Genomic DNA, 18,581 nt, shown 5'->3' with positions numbered 1-18,581 from the left:
CATAACCTTGCCACAAAGAAAGGAACAGCAGTGGAACTAACTGACTTTGAGGACGAGGGTGAGGACTATCCACAGCCGGAGCACGGCGCAGCTGGTGTGGCAGCACACCGAATGGGATACACAGACGGCCTGAGATAACAAGCAACTATTTCTGATTGAGTAAGGAGACATAGCCTGTTACTGTATTTGAGTCATGCTGTTTAATGAACAGTGCACACCATCAAGATCAGAAGCAGTGTCCATACACCCATGGGTTACATCTCCCATTTCAGTACAACAATAGCATGGCTGGCTCTATTACTTGCATTCATGCACTGCACTGCCACGTTCCTTTGCCCCACTGTCTGCACTGCCAGTTTGTCCATGGCCAGCGCTGTGGCGTTTGCTGTGCCTCCTGGTCTCGGTAGGAGAGGGCGTAATGCTACAACAGCTTGTAGCCTCCTCAATTTCACCCCCATCAGCTGTAGTGGCCACCTTGCCTGTTTGCAGCAGTTCAAGAGCATTGGTCATTGTGACCAGCCCCCTAGCCACATTCCGACAACAGTGTGCCATCCCCTCCTGCATGGCTATTGAGCTTCTGCACATGAGAGAGGTTGCAGTGGACAGGCGGTTCACCGCCTTGGTGTACTTGTCCAGCTCCTGCCTCTCCCTGCGCCTAGACAGGCGGTCCTCCTCCAACTTGCTGTAAAGCTGCCTCACAGCCAAAGCAACATCACTCATTCCCTCAGCCATGGCAGTGTTAATGGCACTGATGCCCTTTTCGATGAGTGCCATCTCCCGCTGCAATGACCTGATCGCTATCCCTTGCAGGCGCTGGACCTTCATCATGTTGCCTTCAAATCCAGCGAACACACTGTCATCTTCGCCATGGATGTGAAGACTGGCTGCCCTTGCCCTACTGCGTCAGGAAGATGTGTGGGCACGCTGTGTTGGGGACTGTGATCTTGCCTGTTGCCATCCTCAGCCACTGTTGAATGCTGGCCCCCTGTGCTGTCCTCCTCGGACACCTCCATCTGCTGGAGGATGGCCACTGCATACCGCCTGCCTGACGGTGGTGGTGGCGTAGATTGTGGCATAGGTGATGGTGGTGATGGTGACGTTGTTTGGAGCTGTGGTGATGGTGGTGGTAGTGCCGTTGATGGTGGTGGTGATGGGGTTGTGTGCCCTTCAGGCGACTGGTCCTCCTCCTCTTGTCTCCCCTCTGGCCTGGGTGCCTTCCCTCTGCTCCCCTCTGCTGCACTGCGAGATGTCTCACCTGTGAAGACAGAATGTAGATATGCTCACTTATCTGGCAGCATTGCATTGTAATAAACATTATGCCTGCCAATCACACTGACTGTCCTCTGCTTGCTAATTGCTGTCACATGCCTTTGGATTTGCTAGTTCTGAACATGTGTTACTACTGACTACTGACTACATCTCTCATAATGCATTGCAAGGTATGAGTAAAACATGAACTGGAGTGGGAGTCCCTATGCCTCTCTGGGGATTGGGGATGGGGAGGGGGGTGCAGGGTATGCTGTGCATTAAGCTTACCTTGTTTGTTGGCAGCTCTGGCCGAGCTGTCTGCGTCGCCAACGCCACTCACACTCTCCGGCTGGAGGGTGGACTCAACCATGAGCTCCAAGGCTGTTGGTGCAGGTGCTCCGCTACTCCCTCCACTAGTTTTGGTTGCCTGCTTCTGTCTCTCTGCCTTCCTCGCCTTCGCAGTCTTCCCTAGTCTTCCCTAGTCTTCCTCAGGTCATACCATCTTTTTTTTTATATCCTCAATGGAGCGCTGAGTGACTCCGATGGCATTAATCTTGTTCTGGATGGCAAGCCAGATTTGTCTTTTTTGCGATTCTGGCACATGCAGGGACTGCTTGCCAAACAACTTGCCATGGCCCTTGGTGACATCTTTGATTAGGACCTCCAGCTCCCTCTCGCTAAACGTCTGCTTTCTCTTCCTTTCTTCTCCATCCTTCTCCCTCTCCTGGTTTGCCATTTTGCTTGGGTTTGTTTGCAAGTAGAGGCTGTGTTGCTCCTGGCTTCTCTGCTCAGCTCCCTGCCTCATAGTCAGCTCCAGGTTCAGTGCAGCTGCCTGGGTGTGGCCACTTCCTGTTTGGGAGGTAATTGGGATGCACAGGATTGGCTGATTCCACATTTTCCAATTTTTTTAATTACCGAATCGGTATTTACCGATTGGGTATTTGGATTCAATTTTTTTTATTTACCGATCCATTACGAATCACTATTTTTTACCGATTAATACCGATTTGGTAATTTTTAGCGAATCTTTACATACATTGGAGATACCGATTTCTTAATACCGATTCGGTAAAATTCGGTATTAAGGAATCGGTATTTCACGATTACCTACATCTAGCCCCTAGAAGTATATCATTACTTCAGATTGTTAGATGTCCAACCACAGATATAAGGTACTAAAGATATCTTTTCTTTAGATATTCACTTCAGTCCAGCAGATGTTAGTGCCAGCAGAAGAGACGCAACCTCCCAGCAAGGTAGACTGATGAGTTGGAGAGGTAATATCTTGTGTGTATGGGACTTATGAAGTGTGGAAAAGTACATCACTAGAATTGGAGCAAAATGTGAAAGCCATCTATCTTGATTAATATTTTATGGAATAATTGTACAATTGATTAGTGTGAGTATAAGTACATTTATTGAAGAAGGGACATGTAGCAGTTGGTGGTTTTTGAAGATAGGACTCATTAGGCACTGTTTTTCCAAGTGTTTTTAACAACTGCTTAGGAAGGATGGTTGTGAATCTGAGTGGGGGCTGCCCATCAGTGATGTGTGAGCAGTGAAGAGGAGGAGCATCCTGGAATTATGGAATGCTTGATGGTGGTTGGAAAGAATCAGTTGAGCCACTGTGGGTATAGATGAGCCCCTGTTTAATGAGAAGAAAAAAGATCATTGCTACAATAGCTCCAGTAGAAGGCATGTTCCACCCCCCCAGACACCCACTGGAGTGGGCTGGCCCGGCGTATGCCAGGCCAGCGTAGGGGTGTGAATGAAAGGCACAAACTATGGTTGTGGTCCTCTTCCGGAATGCCAAACGTCTCTGCCAGGGCGGCGCCTCTCACCTCACCACGAGGTCAGTACCGGCTCCGTGAGCGGGGTTGCCCACGATCCTGTGTGCCTGCGGCACCCTGGGACGCTGGTCCCTGAACCTGTCTTACCCGCCTCTGCGCACCTAGGCCTCAATGCCCACCTGCCGACACCGGCGTGTGTCAAAGAGGGCCCATCATGTGCCGGTGCAAGCTCCAAGCCCGATGCCCGCGACCCTGGCAACCTGCTATGACCGTAATGGCCTCTGAGAGCAACACGCGCAGTACTTATTTACGTACTATACTGGCTGACACAGCGGACTAGTAGGTCTCACATTTGGAACTGAGACTTGATTACACCATGACAGAGCACATTAAGTGTGGCTGTGTTTAGGTCACGATACTCCCTTTGCTGTGGTGCCACCAGGTCTTATTAGTGCATCACAACTGCAAGTTTCTGTGGGCCCACGTGGACTACTGCCCTCGGCCTACACTGTGCTCGAGTAGGTCACACAATTGGAATTGAGCATCGATTTTTCAAAGGCAGAGTACATATCATTGCACGTAAGGAGTGGCATAAGAGGATGACGCGTTGCATTTAGGAGGAAAAAAGGATCCTCATTACGGAGGTGATCAATCACTACTAACAACTGCCCTAGTGTCACTAACTCTGTGCATCGCGAGCCTACAACACATGGCTGTGGGCCACTGCTGACTGCTGCCTCCGGCCTACACTGCGCTCCAGTAGGTCACAGAGTCTTGATTTAGCAATGGCAGAGTTCATAAGAGTGTACCGAAATCATCGCAGACTGCATCTCCTCTCAGCCCCTGTGCCACTAAGTCTGTTTCCCGACATTCATGGACACTCTCTGGTTGAACATTGGTGGCGTCGGAGCCTATGGACTAGGGGTAGTTTTCATCCTCTGTATCTGATACCGAATTGGTGCTGGCAACGAGGTTATGACAATCCAATCCTCCATTTGCTACTTCCGGGTAGCTTCAAACCTCTGCACCGTCCACTGTCTTCCGCAACCCTCCACCACATTGACCTTCGACATCGACGAGGACCCACTCAGTCTGCGTGGCCCTACCTCAGTGGACCACAAGTCAGCGTCCCATGGGGCCTGTGCTGTCTACTGTGCATCCGGGGCCACTAACTCTGTGCTGCTCAAGTCAGGGACCCTGTCTGAATGGAAATTGGAGGACCTCTGTGACAGTGGTCTTGGGCTCATTGACAACATGTGTATGTGGCCTTGCGCTGTCCGCTGCCTCTGGCCTCAACTGCTGTCCACCAGGGCTCACACATCAAACAAGTGTTGACTGGCCCGGACGTCGCATCACTGCAGGAGGCACACACCACCATAGCCAGGGCCAGCTCCAACCACTATCTGCCTGATCGCCTGCTCAGCACTCCAGGTGCCACTGACTCATTGCACCGCAACCCATGGACCGTTGCTGATTAAGTTTTGTGCTGTGGAGAGGTTGCGCAGCAATGTCACCTTAGGCAGTGTGGGAGACATGGGACGTTGATGAGAAGATGATGCCGGTCTAAAACACCCCACTGCATCTGCATCAGGAATATCCCGAATGGACACAATCCTAGTCATTTTCATCACATGAGCGTACTCAGCTCTAGTGCCCCAACCTCAGTGCACTGCAACTCACGGACACTTCTGTTTGCATGTTGGGTGACCTCTGTACTTGCTCCAGCTCCATCCATGTTGCTCAGCAGTTTACTCTGTTATGCAGGTGTTTTCAGTTTCCGTTGCACTGGTGTCCACTGTTCAAGTTGTTGCCAGCTTCAAGCACTACATGCGGGCTGGCTTACACTCACACCACACACATCCATCACAGCTGTCACTGTACATGTGACGCTGTCAATAAAGGGGGAGGGGTGGCACTTGCCCTTAGCCAGTTCAACATAATATCTGCATCTGTCCCTGTGGTTTTGTTGTATGCATGAGGGCCCTGGGCCCTACGACATTACAATGTGCTGTGTACAGCGGGCGCAGACATGTCACCTCAGGCAGCGGGTTGAGCTTGGACATGTAGCTTTGTCGTCACCCACTCAATTCGTAAGGGGAGTGGCCTGGGCCATCTACACAGAGCACACGTGGGTGTGTGGATGATACTTGCGTGCCCCTGGGCTTGGTTCTCTTCAGGGAATATGCATCTGCATGTGTTTCTATGGCAGTGCGGGTCTCCTTTGTGGGGTATAGGTGGTCCTTGAAGGATAATACACACCCATGTATGGGATCTAGTTCACCTTCCATGGGTTTGGACCCCACCCGCACCTGTTCAGCCACCTCCTTTTGGCTTTCTGACACCTGGGACTGGGGTGCTATGTGTGGGTGAGTAAAGTGTTATCATCCAGCCGTGTTTGAGGGTGCTTCCTGTTGTGTGGTCTGTTGCAGGGTCTGTGTTCTCCTCTAAGTAGCTTGGCTGCCCTGGTCCTGGTGGTGGGGGGCTGTGGGATGTCCATGGGCTGTTGTAGGGAGTCGGTGTTGAAGGTGTGGTGGTCCTCTCCGGCATCACTGATATGTGGTCTTCTGTGCTCTACTGGAGGTGTTGTGTGTCACTCTGCAATGTGAAGGGGAGATGCATGTTGACATTGTCTTGACATGTATGTTGGTGCATTGTTCTTGTTTACATGCAGACTGCATGACAATGTACATTGTGACTGTTTGGGAGGTGCAGGAATTTGATGCGGGACCGTGTCCATTTGGAGTACATGACGGGTGGAGGTTGTACGCGTACATTTCCATTTCAGAGTTTCCAGCTCTGTCGGATGTAGTAGGCCCGTTTCTGCGTGTGTGTGGAGCCTGTTGTGTCTTCTGTTCTGCAGTTTCGGGTTTGTGCATTGTACCACAGTGCTGCCAATGTGGGTGTGCTGTTCTTGCAATGTGTGTGTGCTGGAGTGTGCCACAGGGATCAGGGACATGATCCAGGGGCATTGTGGGTGTGCAGTGTGCTACACCTCATTATGCATGTGTGCCAATGTGCCCATCTCCCCTCCTTACCCCGAGTCCCTGGTTGTTACTCACCAGGCGCGGTCAGCAGTAGGAGTTCCTGCACGGCGGTGACGTGGGGAGGGGGAGGGGCAGGGTGGGGGATAGTAATGTATGTATTACGGAGTTTAACAGGTAAGTAAACATATAAATAAATAAAACTAATTTCATTGCGCGCACTGCATCGCATTTGGTGATGCAGTGCGTGCAACGAAATTTGTTTTATTTATTTATATGTTTACTTACTTGTTAAGGTCCGTAATCCATACATTACTACCCCCAACCCTGCCCCTCCCCCTCCCCACGTCACCGCCCTGCAGGAACTCCTACTGCCGACTGCGGCTGCTACTCACCCTGTTGATGTTGTGTCAGGTCCTCTCGAGCTGTGTCCATACTCCCTACTCTTTGCACCGTCTCCACACTGATGACCGTGGCCTTCATTTCCTCCAGCTCCTCCTGCGGTGCAGGACTCCCACCTCAGGTTGCCGTTGCTGCCTTCCTGTTGGCAGCAGGTTTTTGCCTGATTTAGATTATCACATCATGCCTGCGCCTCTTGACCTCCTCGAATGGCATCCTCAACATTCCCGGTGGTCTACTTGTGGGTCAGTTGATGGTGGTGTTCTGTCACCTCCGTGACACTGATCTGGTTTTGGTGCGAACCGCACCCCATCTTCCTCTCCCTCTTCTCCTTGGCCAGCCCCGTCCGAGTTGTTCCTTGCTGGTGGTCTGTGGGTCTTGTGTTGGCCTCTGCGCTCAGTCAGGGTGCATCCATGTTGCTACGCGCTTTGGATTGCTTCTGGTGTTTTGTTTCTGTAGTTTTTATATTGAATTTTCCCACCAGAAGTGTGGGATTTGCAGGCCTGTCGCTGGTTTGCGCTGCTTTTTGTGCCGCGATTGGCCTTATCGCAGGATTTTTTGCATTTCGCATTTTTGTGGTATGGCGTTGATTCTAACACAGACATTTGATGTGTTATCTGGAGACTATCGCATTGTACAGCCGTGTTGAGAATTCTTCGTTAACACAGCGTAATGTTCCTGCTATAGACTGCAATGTTGGAAATTGAGTTAAGTTGCTTTTGAGATGGTTATCAGATGTTCTTGAGAATATGCCCCCATATTTGGCCATGTCTGCGAACTGTAAACATTACGCGGCCGTAGTCCCCAGTAAATGTTCAATTTATTGTCTCAGAAACAATGGAAGCTTTGCCACGACTCATGAGTTGCAGTTTTCACAGTTGTCACGGGTAGTAACTATAGTCATCTTGCTAGTAGCTCCATATTTAAAGAAGGCACTGTTGAGATTGTTTTCAGAACTCTGCCAGTATTATGTTTTTATGAACTGAATGCTGTGGATTATGTTTATTAGACTAACGTGTTTATGCGAGCGCTCTGTACGGAGAGGAGGAAATATCCCTGTGGTCGGGGACCCAAAAGCTCTAAACGTCTGATGTCTTTAGCTTAAATGCAGCTGTGCTGTTAGACTAAGAACAGTGAGCACTGAATACATATACATACTCAAACTTCTAATTATTTTCATGTGTGATGTCTTTAAAGTGTGATTCATTCCCCAAAAGGGTGATTTGAACTCTCTTTTTACTCATGCCAGCTGTGAAGAAAAGCATCTTGCTGAATCAGGAAATGCTGCATTGTGGCATGTTACTTTTAATATAAAGACAACCTCTTAGCCAGCACAGTGAACACCTCGTAAAACCATGACTCCATGGGGCATAATTAAGAGAATTTTGGCATAGGGCAACTTAGCATGAGTATGCTCAGATGTGGGTCCCGGGCTCACTGAGCCACTGGATTCAAGGTAGCCTGGCTGATGGGGTGTGATTCCCAAATATCGGTCCCAGGATGCTTGTTTCCGGTCCAAAGAGAAACTGGCTTGGCAGGTTGGGCTGGTCTGTTTCCATTGGGAGCAGGGTCAAGACTGATTTGCAGATGGTTGGGTCCTAATTGGGGTCCTAACTGGGGTGGCATAACTCAGATCTGTGACTAGGGGGTGAATGTTTGACAATGTTCCGCATTCAGTCCATCATCTTTATGTGTTGCAACAGTGTAGCAAGTTACCTTGATGTGCTGCCCTGCTTCACAGAGAAAAGGGAGGAATGCACTGCATTCATCCAATAGGTTACATTACTGTCCTACCCCCCTGTACTGGTGCCCTTTTGGCAGCCTAGCACCAAAGTAGGAACCTTTGTACTGTGGTGGAAGAGTGCCTGTGTAGTAGGCAGGATTGTTTTGGTGCAAGAAGGGGCTCCTTCCTGCACCAATACATGGGTGCAGCAGAATGCAGCATCCATAGAAAGAGAAAACATTTGGAGAAATTAAGATATTTCTCCTTATTACGACCCCCCTGGGGAGGGTATCTTTTGGTCCATTCCCATGGTTACCAGGCTTGGTAAAACTGGAAAGGCATAAAAAATCGTGGGATTTGTGTGAAAATACCCACGGCAACGCCCATGGATTGCCTCCCTTGTGCAGAGTAATGCAATGTAGCAGTTTGCACTGGGCTGCATTTCTCTCTATTCTTAAGCCATTCAAAGCCACGCAAAATGGCTGTGCGTGGCTTCTTAAATACGATTTAATGGGTTGCGTCTGTTATGTACCAAATTGCGTGGTGTAAGCATGGCGCAAAGCCATCAGAAATATGCCCCTAGGTGTCGAGCCCCAGCATGGCCCAGCTGCCCAGCACTACTTTAACACCTTAGCTGCTTTGGAACGTCCAGCTCCAGTGCTGAACGTTCCATTGCGCAGGTGCAGTTGGAACGTCCAACGGCAGACGGCAGCACTCCCGAGGTAGTGGTGCCGTCGGCTGCTGGACGGGCGCAGCGCTTAAGGGGTTAAAATGACGTATATATCTTTTTAAACTATTTCTTACCCACAACACAGTGTAGGCGCTCTCCTTTCCATTCTAGCTATAGTATTTATTTATGTTTAAGATAGACAAGGGAACCCAAAAGGTATGCCATAGGGACCTTGGGCAGTATCATGTTACAAAAAACAGTGGTCCCTACTCGTGGACACAATGGTATACTGAGCTAATAATCACACACCTGATAAGTGTTATGTCTTTTGTCCAACCGGACAAGGAATTTATTTAACAATTTTCTTAATAAAACTGAATGAACACATTAATAACAAGTGTGCACAGCCGTGACCCACAACATTCAGACAAAATAACGAACAGAATGGTAAAAGGAGCAAAGCAAAAATGTCTGTGTACTTGTAGTCAGTGTTACAGAGAGAGATTGTCATAACCACACCATTGCATTTCACAATATTTTAAATGTCATATTGCATAAGGGTTTTTTTTGGTCGACTTGTTATTAATGTGTTCATTCAGTTTTATTAAGAAAATTGTTAAATAAATTCCTTGTACGGCTGGACAAAAGACATAACACTTATCAGGTGTGTGATTATTAGCTCAGTATACCATTGTGCCCATGAGTAGGGACCACTGTTTTTTGAAACATAGTATTTATTTAGGCATACATTGTCACACAATAGAATGTTCTTCATTTAAATTTTGTACAATCTACATTATTAGACCTAATTCCTGTCAGTCATGTTATGTTTTGGCTAAGCTCTACTATAATTTCGCTGTGTCATGCTTTACGTTGTTATAAATGACACTTTGTCAAAGCTCAATGTCCACCTTGGCAATGGATTATTCGCATATTTACAAAACTTATGTGCTGACGTATTTCTCATGTCAAAGTAATTTGTTAACTGCTAATTTTATCCATTTGTTGTATAGATCCTACACTACTATGTTTAACATTTTCAATACATTAATAAAATAATTTTATGTGTCCAGAAAGATTGTGGAGTTTGTGCCCATTTGAGTTTCATCCATAAATGTGTGTTGGTGCCCCAGGTCCTGAAACTTGGGACCCTATAATGCATAGTGCCCCTGGTTGCAACCGGTGTGAGTATACTATTTATGCAGCCTTAGGGCACAATGAATTACATATGGGGCCACAGGTACTTGTGTGGTCCCTTCTGCAATACTAATAGAGCTTGTGCACATGTAGCACCAGCGTTATCTTCAGAGGGGATTCCCTCATTTGCATGACACAGTGGCCCTATGCAACTGAGGAATCACCTTGCCTCTGTGCCCACACCGTATTATGGATGCAGATGGAGAGACAAACAGGCCCCAAGTTGTTTTTTTAACAGAGCGCAACAAAACGAAGGTATACACTGTCAGTGCACCCCCTGCGGGAAGCCCGCTTGTGGGGGCAGAGGGGGTTCCAATGGACCACCCAGGCATTCACACTCATGGCAGCTGCTGTGCGCACTGCAAAACATGAAGCAGCTTGTAAGCAGCTGCTGAGTATTTCACTGAATGTGTTGCTCCCAGGGCAGCACCATGTTGTGGCTCGTCTGAGGGTAGGGCATTTATTGTAATATGGTGCATCATCCCTGTTTGCACCTAGTGTCCCTGTTTAATATGGCATCATGGAGCACACAGGGGCAGTGTGTCCAATAAATAATACAGGCCCTGGTGGGCTCGAGATTTCAGTCAGCCTGGTAGAGCTCTGCATGCTTCCAAAGAAGCTATTAGAGGGAACTGTTGCTCAGAAGGCACTAAGAGATAACTGGACATTGTCATGATTCATGCAGCTACTCAACAAACATTTTGGTTTTACAAAACAGGAGTTTTTTTGTTTGAAATAAACTACTTATGACCCTCACACCCTGGGATGTTTCGCCTAGGGTGTGGGGATCATTTTGCTTTTTGTCTCTTCAGGACTGTCAAGCTTTCTCTGACAGTCCTGAACTGAGAAAAAACTTGGACCACCACCCACCTTAATGAGGGTAGATAATCTGATGCACTTATACCAAAAGGCATAGTCCTTCGGTCCATCAGTATAAGGTTTCCCCCAAAAGAGCCAGAAAGGGCATCATTGGTGAAAAGAGGATGGTCCACCCAGCTCCAAATAGAGAAGCGGCTAGTTTGGAGAACAGGGAACTACATTTGCAGCAGAGTACCCTGTCGACTAAACTATAAAGAAGACCATTTGTGATTAAATTTAAGAACAATTGTTGAGCAGAGAACTCCAATCATTTAATCATTCATTCCCAATGTCTTAATTAGAAAAGTGGCTACCTGTCCTTATATAGATCTAATTCATAGGATTCAATCACTTTATATCAAGCCTGAGAATTGAGTTATAGAGTCTAAAAGAACCAGAAGTGTCCCTTCTCCAGAACAACATTACGTTTGGTACGTCTTTGCGGAACTGCATCAGCTTTTTGTATTTTGACAAAGGTATTAAATGAATGTTTAATTAATACATTTCATGAGAGAAATATGGTTCCATGTTACTGTAAATAAATTAATTATCCAGGTCTAATCGGGGCTACGTGGAAGGCCAACTACTTCACCAAAATCATCCAACTATCGGATGATTACCCAAAATGCTTCATTGTGGGAGCAGACAATGTCGGGTCAAAGCAAATGCAGAAGATCTGCATGTACCTGTAAGGAAAGGCTGTGGTACTCATGGGGAAGAACACCAGAATGAGGAAATGAGGAAAGCAATCCGTGGGCACTTGGAGAACAACCCTGCCCTGGAAAAGCTGCTCAAACAAATTCTAGGTAATGTAGGCTTTGTGTTCACCAATGGAGATCTGACGGAGTTCCAGGACATGCTTCTGGCCAATAAGTTGACAGCTTCGGCTCGTGCAGGTGCCATGGCCTCATATGATGTGACTGTACCTGCTCAGAACACAGGGCTAGGTCCGGAAAAGACTTCGTTCTTCGAGGCTTTGGGCATCACCACTAAGAGCTCCAGAAGAGACCATAGAAATCTTGACCTAGCAGGTGTACGACAACGGCAGCATCTACAACCCAGAGGTTCTTGATATCATAGAAAAGGCCCTGCATGTCCGATTCTTAGAGGGTGTCCGCAATGTCACCAGTGTCTGTATGTAGATTGGGTACCCCACAATTGCCTCTGTGCCTCATTCCATCATTAACTGGTGCAAGCGAGTCCTAACCGTGGCAGTAGAGACGGACTACAGCTTCCCTCTGGCAGATAAGGTCAAGGCTTTCCTGGCTGACCTCTCTGCCTTTGTCGTTGCTGCTCCAGTTTTTGCAGCTCCAGCAGCAGCTGCTGCTGCAACAGCTCCTAAGGAGGAGAAGAAAGAGGAATCTGAAGAGTCAGACAATGACATGGGACTTGGCCTTTTTGACTAGTCTCGATTCAACCTTATCCTCTACTGTAAAAGAAAAAAAGAAAGAACATTGTCCCAGCACTGGCGGGTCTTATAGGCCACACCCCAACTAATATCTGCTTAGTGACAAGAGAGCAGTATTTATCATGTGGGTGGGCATGAGGTGCACATTGATCTTGATGAAGTTTTTGAGATAAACAGCCGAGTCAATGGAATGATTATATGATGCTGATTGCATATTATACAGCATTTGTATAGCATGTTCTATCATTATTGTCTGTGTAGTGTAGGGAACTTAGCTCTCATCATAAGTGATACAGGTTTCAAAGAAACTAATGTAGTACAACACAACACACAGCATCTGCAGTCCTCTTTTCATCTGATCTTAAATATGGGTGAGCATGTTTTACAAAATGAGCTTGATGAAGTCTGTTGGAGAATTAGCCCAGTCAGCGGAATGCTTATGCAATGCTGAATGTAAGCTCTATTAAATTATCAGCATATATAATGCATTCAACCATTGGTGCCAGTGTAGTGTAGGGAATATAACTCATCAGAAGTGTTAAAGGTTTCCAAGTAACCAGTGTAGCACTGCTGCACACACTGTAGCCACCATCTTCTTTTCACTTGATTATAAATGTGTCAGGTTCAAGTATTAACTCCACTTTACATATATGGCACATATAGTCTTGCATTTTTACTTCGCTAAAGTATTTTAAAGACGTATGAGATGTCATGTTTTGAGTATACACATCTGTAATTTGTGTTGTCAGTTTTAATTTCACATTCACTCTAATGGCATGTGTGCAAGAAGGGATAGAGCACACCATACATCCCTTTAGATTGCAAATCACATTTTTTACTTTTTATACACAATTACCATTTAACACATGAGGCATATCTGAAAAATACTGATCCTGCTATTAAACAATGTTCAACGAAATACTGTTTGCCTCACTATAGTCAAATACACAATTACCTGGTGGATAAATTGAGATCAGTTCTGGTGCCAAAATAAGTCTTTGTTGGCAAAGAAATGCCATATAATGTACCCATCAAACTGGTGAAACATACAAAGTACCATCAATTATGTTGCCATATTTCAAATAAAGGAAACCGAATGCATGTTTCTGACAACAGGTGTATGAGCAATCCACCCTTTAAATGGGCAAGGGTAGGACAGTCTTATCTTATGCGCGGAGTTCTCTGACTAGACTGCGCAATCTCCGCAATCGAAAACTTACTATTTAAGTCATAGTTTGTGATTACCAAAAATGTGTAAACTTACACAAAAGTGCAAGTTTACCTTTATAAATCGGGTCCCTCTTTTCTGTCACGTGATCACATTAAATGGACTTGTGTATTGAGATAAATTGTATATATACTTAGTCCATTTGTCATGTTTTTAGTTATTGGCTCCAACTGACTTTTTTTCTGCCGAGAGCTCTTAGTAGTTGAAATGACAATTTTGTTTTGATCTTTTGCTGTGCTGCCTGCTGTTTAGCATTAAACACTGATTGGACTCTAGGCTTATCAATATCTTGTATTTTATTTTTAACAAGTTGTTTTTCCCAAAATCTCACTGTGTAAAGTTTCAATTTGGTTGCAGTGCTCAGAAGCATTTCATAGTCATTTGTTACGTCGATTGCTTCTACAATACACAGTCGCTTTTTAGTAATAGCTTGGGGCGAATCAATGATACGCTCATAAGATACCGAAAAGAGTGTTAGCCAGATTCAGAATTACTTACAATACATTAAAACTACAGTTTGGTCGTGTGATTTTTCAGCGGCTGCCCACAATGGGATCTCATTGAGGTCGCAAACATGAAGCATTTTATTATGAGGATATTTTGCATCATGGACCGTGAAATTCCAAATCAATCCCGCACAGCAGCCGTCACAGTCAGAGTTAATGAAATAGCAATTTGGTGGCGCACTAGGAGGTCTTCTAAAAGACCATAGTGCTTGGAACACGTTTCCAATCCAAAAACACACTGCAGCACCAAGTGTAATGCATATTCCATATCCTCCCATAGCCAGCAATGCAGTCACAGGGGCAACTGTTGGGCGCACTGTAATGGATTTTCTGTAGCAAATGGCAATTCCACACCAATTAGTTCATGTTGCCAGGTAGCAGAGACAAACAACATGCATTAGCAGTCAATCTTACGCTTGGTGAAGCACACAAACATGAGGCATTGCATCGACAGCACTTAATACACAAAATAACCCTCTTTTTATTTGATGTAAAATAGCATACCTCGCCGAAAACTATGCGTGATGTATTCAAATTAACCATTTCATTATCGTTATTATATCATAAAAGAGACTTCTTCTTTCCAATAAACAAAGTTTGTATTTGGTAAAACTATGTAGACAGGCACCAAGTAGCAGAGGAATAACCCATTTGTCAATAGTATTTGTCGTACAAAAGTTAACATTATTGGAGTTCTTTAAAAAAAATACAAAAAAATAACCGTTTTCTCAAAATAACAGAAGACCAAAAATGCATTCAGAAACACAGGCATAACTAAAGAAATAAAAAAAAAAACGTTTTCTCAAAATAACAGGAGACCAAAAATGCATTCAGAAACACAGGCATAACTCGAAAAGACAAATCAGTCAAATTGGATTTCAAGAACAGCTTACAACGTGCCCTCTAGCAGGAAGATTAGAAAACACATATTTCAAACATGGGTGCTGAGCAAATGGACTGGCAGCATCACACAATACACAAAACCTATCTGGGTTTCTTTAGCACAGCTGTTGCTATAAAGAAATATTCACTTCCCATGTCTGATATGGTCTGATATGTGCCACATTTTAAACTCCTATGGGAGCCAAGATCAAGATGCGATATTAATGACCTATTTATGATACTAACAATTTACATATTATTAAACGCCTGCTTCACCTTTTCTTTCTTCTGTTTTGGTCTATTTGATGGCTATGGTCACCTATGCAGAACACCTTATGCCTCATATGTTGTGTGGATTAGTAATCCTTAATTTGTCTTTGTGAGAAAATAGTTTATTATTTGGGGTGGATGTTAGCGCACTACAAGTATTATTGTAACTATTCTTGTTAGGTCCGCTAAATGTGTCATCTGTCAAAACCAGGTCTGGGCACAGCAGATCAGACTAAGTGCTGATTTCCTCTGAAGAGCCAGGTCTTGAGGTTCTTCCAGAATTAGGTCAGCAAGGGTGATTTCCTGAGATGGATAGGCAGGGTGTTCCATATAATGGAGGTGAGGTAGGAGAAGGACATTCCTCTGGTTCGGGTCTTGCAGATTCGTGGGACAGAAGCTCGGGAAAGCTGGGATGACAGGAGGAGTCTGTTTGATACTTGGATTGTGAGGTGGTGATTCAGGTATGAGGGTCCGGTGTTGTGAAGGGTCTTGTATGCGTGGGTAAGGAGTTTGAAGGATATTCTTCTGTTGACTGGGACCCAGTGGAGGTTAGGGAGGTGTTAAGTGATGTGAGTGTGACGGGCTATGTTGAGGATTAGTCTTGCTGCCCAGTTGTCCAGGACGTGGGTGGTTTTGATAAAGTCGGTGAGCTGGGTATTGATGGATTTTTGATGACTTTGGATGGGAAAGGGAACAGGGAGATGGGCCGGAAGTTCTTGAGGTCCATGAGGTCCACTGAAGGTTTTTTCAGGAGGGGTTTGATCTCACCATGTTTCTAGTTGTTAGGGAATGTGGCGGTCTCAAGGGAGCAGTTGATGGTTTGGCTTGGCATAGCTTGGGTACGATGGCGGAGGCAGCTCTGTGGAAGATGTGATGCAGGCAGGGGTACAAAGGTGCTTGAGAGTGGATGCTTTCCATGGGCTTTATGGTGTTGTCTGTACTGAGGGGGGATCAGCAGTGTAGAGTCGGTCAGGGTGGTCATCGTCGGTTGTGGTGGCTGCTGGCACTGGGGGCGGTCCTGGGTGTCGAAGTTGTCGTAGATGGTCTTGATCCTGTGATAGAAGAAGGTGCTGAGTCTGTTGCAGAGGTCTTGGGAGGGTGGGATATCTGTGGCCTTGCTGTTGGGTTTGGCGAACTCCTTGATAATGCTGAAGAGTTCTTTGCTATTATGTTGTGCGTTGTTGGTGAATCTGTCTTGGAGGGCCTTCTTCCTTGTGGTTTTGATGTGGTGGTGTGCAGTGTTGGCTGCTTTGAATGTGGCAACAGCTTCCTGTGTTTTGTTGTTTCTCCATGTCTTTTTTGGGTCTTCTACAGGTGCATCTGGAATCTTGAAGCACGGGCGTTCAAGTTCGTGTCTTTTTACTCTAACTTGATTGGATCATTTTATGGAAACTATGTGCAGGTGTAGTAAATGTTACAATTGTGAGAATTAATATAGTACATTCTTTTGGGAATGCTTACTGTTAGACCTGTCATCTTTAGGGTGGTCTTTTCCCAGATGTTTTGCCTTTTACCTCCTGTTTTCTTTAGCCTTAGGACTCTGAGCACGTTACCTCTGCTAACCAGTGATAAAATGCATGCGCTTTTCTCCTAAGCAACATGACACTTGTGTATACCTGATTGTCATATAATTGTACTGATAAGTCCCTAGTAGAGTGGTATACCATAGACCCAGGGTCTGTACTTCGAACACTACTAATGGTCTGATGCGCTTATTGACACAGAGAACTAGCCCTTCAAACCTGTCTCAGGCCTGCCACTGCAGTGCCTATGTGTGCAGTTTACTGCCACTTTGACTTGGCGTTTAAAACTACTCGCCAAGCCTTAAACTGCCATTTTATTACATATAAGTCACCCCTAAGGTAGGCAATAAGTAACATTAAGGGCAGGGTGCTAAGTAGGCAAAAGGTAGGACATATATCTTTATGTTTTGCGTTTCCTGGTATTGACAAACAGCCTACTTCATTTTTCACGATTGTGAGTTCTACTCCTCTGAGGCCAGCATTGGGAATACAACTTTAACCTCTATATCCTGATCAGAGAGGAGTACCTGGTAACGGTTGCCCGCCTTGCTGGTGAAGTTGGATTGAGCATTACTGTTTTAGAAATACCACTTTTAGAATATGGACATTCCTCTGCACTTACTGTTCTGTGTGACTGACAGCCTGCCTCCAATACATGGGGTGGGTGACAGCTACACTTTGTGCATTCCCTCTAAAAAACCACAACACAGGAAGGATGGGTGTATCTGAGTACCCGTTTGCATACATTTGTATTTTGATGACCTTGCCTTGGCAGAATGGAAAGAAAGTGCTAACACTTCACTTGACTAGGCTGTGTTCTGCCCCTACACAAAGGGCTGATTACCCCCCCCCCCCACCCCCATGTTGCAGGGATTCTGCAGAGTCACAGAACTATGCTTGCGATTATGGAACCTCAGTAGGCAGGGACTCGGTCATCCTATCACTTGAGTACCCATGAGCCTAGGACCGACTAGCTATAGTGTCTCACTTGCCCTCCTACTCACTCACAGAGGAACAAGTGATTAGACAGCCCAGAACACAACACTCCCAACACACTCAGGAATAGCGATTAGAAGAAACACCTTTCGCTCTAACACTTGTACTAGTGAACAATAAGTTCTGCCAGCGACAAGAGGAAAGTTTGACATGTTTATTTTACCTATTGTGCTCTAGTACGCAGTATACTTTCCACAGCAAATAGGAAAATGCCTAAAACAAATATGGTTAGCAATGCAAGTAGTTCATAATTCATAAATGGAGCTTTCATTAAGTACGACAGTGTAGCCTCTCCCGTTCTACAGAAGCAAAATGATTATATATTAGAAGATCTTTATGTGTTAGCAACAGACCCCGTACCTTAGTAAAACAGATGAAGGTTCTAAAACTCACCAACGACCCCACCACCGCCAGAGCTTGCCTCCAGGAAGGAATGAAAGACGTTGCGGAATGGATGAAGCTCAGCCGTCTGAAACTGAACTCAGACAAAATGGAAGTCCTCATTCTGGGTCCTTCTCCCTCTTCCTGGGACGACTCCTGGTGGCCCCCTGCCCTGGGCACCGCCCCCAAGCCAACGGACCATGCGCGCAACCTGGGCTTCATCCTGGACTCCTCCCTCACGATGGCCAAGAAAGTCAACGCTGTCTCGTTGTCCTGCTTTAACACCCTGCGCATGCTCCGAAAGATATTCCGGTGGATCCCCACTGAAACCAGGAAGACGGTCACCCAGGCCCGTGTCACAAACCGACTGGACTACGGGAACACCCTCTACGCCGGAACCACAGCCAAACTCTAGAAAAGACTCCAGCCCATACAGAACGCTTCTGCACGACTCATCCTGGACATTACCCGTCACAGCCACATCTCTTCCCATCTGAAAGACCTACACTGGCTCCCCGTCA

The 18,581-nt window shown here is 46.0% G+C and overlaps 1 protein-coding gene and 1 pseudogene across 1 annotated transcript in view; one reads left to right on the top strand and one right to left on the bottom strand.

The window, feature by feature from the left end:
• Positions 1-18,581, bottom strand: part of PCDH15 (protocadherin related 15) — a 2,701,201-nt gene that overhangs the window by 1,894,736 nt on the left and 787,884 nt on the right. The gene's annotated exons all lie outside the window — the stretch shown is intronic.
• LOC147711133 (large ribosomal subunit protein uL10 pseudogene) lies at positions 3,313-12,272 on the top strand (annotated as a pseudogene).

The sequence above is a fragment of the Lissotriton vulgaris genome, chromosome 5 (assembly GCF_964263255.1).
Source record: "Lissotriton vulgaris chromosome 5, aLisVul1.2, whole genome shotgun sequence".
In the NCBI taxonomy this organism is placed as follows: Eukaryota; Metazoa; Chordata; class Amphibia; order Caudata; family Salamandridae; genus Lissotriton; species Lissotriton vulgaris.
This window is presented reverse-complemented; position numbering and strand designations above follow the sequence as displayed.